Consider the following 2,575-nt stretch of genomic DNA (forward strand, 5'->3'; position numbering starts at 1 on the left):
GAGGGCTCTGAGTCATGACTGTGGATTTTGAGAAGCAACACATTTCACAATTTAAGACTATATGCACATATACACACGTCTTTTGTGTTAATGTTACAAGAAAAAAAAAATCTTCAGTTTCATGCATGTAGAGAATAAATCTCTTTATGAACGACGTCTCAGGCAAGGACAATGTGGTCCATACAGAAAAAGATTTCAATGTGTGAAAATCTGTTTTCATTTTGTTAACATCTCCTCAATGTGTAAATCCAGTAATGACGTGCACACTTCCGTTCTCTCATTATAAAAGCCATGGTCAGTGAAGAATGGAAAAAAAGCAATTCCATATGTTAGGAGGGTCACTGAATAGCTCATTCTTTAGAAATGGTATTATTTCCTAGCAGCACACTGCTCAGATACTATTGAATTTCACACATTTACTTATATTAATTGAAGTAACAAATCCATATAAAAATAACCACAGTCAGCTCATGATCACCACAAAAATGAAAAAAACATGCAGCTACTTGTATTGTTCCCATTGTAAATATATGCTGCATATAGATTCATGACTCATTTTCATGACAAATTACCACAAAAAGGACTTAAACTAAAAGTGTTCTCTAAAACGTAATTTGAAGCAGATAGTGCTGCTGTCACCCCAGTGATGTGTCTGCTGCAGCTGCTGGTCTTCCCAAAGCTCCTGCAGGTATCGCTGCCCCTGGGCCCACTCAGTGCCTGCAGCCTCAGAGCTACTGGTGGACAAGCAGGACGAGCATCAGCAGAGGAGCCAGAAGCAAGGGACATCTTCATGTGAGGCTACAAGATCTAACAAAGAAGATAACCTGGCCCAAGGTTCTGTTCTTCAGGGGGATACTCACTCTTTAAGTGTCAAATAGGAAGTCAAACAGCACAGCTGATTGCTACTCAGACACGTGCTCAATGCCAGTGTGTGCAGCCCTAACATTTGGTGTGCAGTAGGCGACAGCATATCGGCTTTTTTTCAGTGAAGCAGTTTGAATTTTCAGTGTTAAGAATTTCTTATTTTCAGATTACAAAAGCAGGATACATCTAAAATTGATTTAGGATTAAAGCTTTTCGATTGTCTATGTCCTGTTTATTTTGCTTTTTACTGTTTACTTGTTCTGCACTTTTTTATTCTTCTGCTTTGGTCCTTTCCACAGAAAGTTTGGCTGATCGTGCTTTTTGAAGGCATTTGCAAGAGCAGTGATTTTCGATGTACAGTCAGTGAACCCCGGAGAATCCAAAATTATTCCTAATTGTCCATGAGAGTTAGTTAAGGAAATCAAGTCTACTGTCAGCAGGGTTAAATGTTCTGTTTAGAGATCAATGCCTCCATTGAAAAAAGTGTCTGTAATGAAAACACTTCCTCTAGACTTAGATCTGGTTTTCTCCACAAAAAATGTTGAATGAATAATTGATTGCACATGATTGATTCCACATCATCCCTCCTTTTATGATGGAAGTAAAACACTATATATATATAGTAGTGACAAGACAAAGCTCAAAGTTGTTTGTACATACAGTTTCTGCCATCTTTTTTCTCTCTTTGGTACTACTGAGGTACATAATTCCAATACTGATTTTACATAACAAAACCAGAAATTACCTAAGACAGGAAGATTGATCAGCACAGAAATGATATATTGTACATAAAGAACTTGATGATGTGAGGCACTAAATAGAAAAACAAGGTTAGAGATTGCTTAGAGATAACAGACGTTTTTTTGATCTATTCCAAAATGTAGCAGTTGGTCATAGGTCTAAGAGCCAGGAGTGAATGAGCAAGAAAAAGCAAAATATAATACAAGCATGTAATGACATGCAAAGTATTTCTGAGCAATAGGAACAGAGATATCTAGTGTTATTTATGAAGACATTGCTTGGGATACTGGGCACAGTAGTGTCAAGAAGAATTAAGTCAAAAAAGTTTAAGAAGGATTAAGTTCACAGGCACAGAGGAGGGCTGTTGATCACAACAATGGAAAAATGGTCTCATAAGACCAGAGGAGTTGGCTCATATGCTTTGGCAAAAGACTTTCTCAGAAGAAATACTGACCTTGGCAAGAGATGGAAGCAGGGACTGGGCATCAACTGCTTCAGCTCACTGTCTGGCTGACTACTAACAGAGAGAACATGACGCTTTTATGTACTCTGCATCATACCAGCCCACTGGTGTACTGAGATTAGAAATACAGCTATCCTCCAAAATGTTCACTTCTTTCATCTGTTCACCTTTTGTAGTTTCTCATTCTTTTTTTTAAGCTTTGGAATTTTGTTGTGGGGTTTTTGTTTGGTTTTTTGGGAGGTTTTGTGTTTGTTTGTTTTTTGTTTTGTTTTGTTTTGTTTTGTTTTGTTTTGTTTTCCCCAGAAAAAGTTTCACAGAAGGAAGAATCAAGTTCTAATATGAAAAACTTTCTATGGTTGTACATGATCATAGTGCCATAAGGCTAACAAGAAACAGAATGGATCAGGGTGTATCATATATGCACAATTAAGATTTTACATATGATGCTGAAGGAGGAGATCAGATTTTCTGAAATGTTCCCCATCTTACCTACAAAGTGTATGTATC

This window comes from Pipra filicauda, unplaced genomic scaffold, assembly GCF_003945595.2.
Source record: "Pipra filicauda isolate LSUMZ 115617 unplaced genomic scaffold, ASM394559v2 scaffold41_size5083284_pilon, whole genome shotgun sequence".
NCBI lineage: Eukaryota > Metazoa > Chordata > Aves > Passeriformes > Pipridae > Pipra > Pipra filicauda.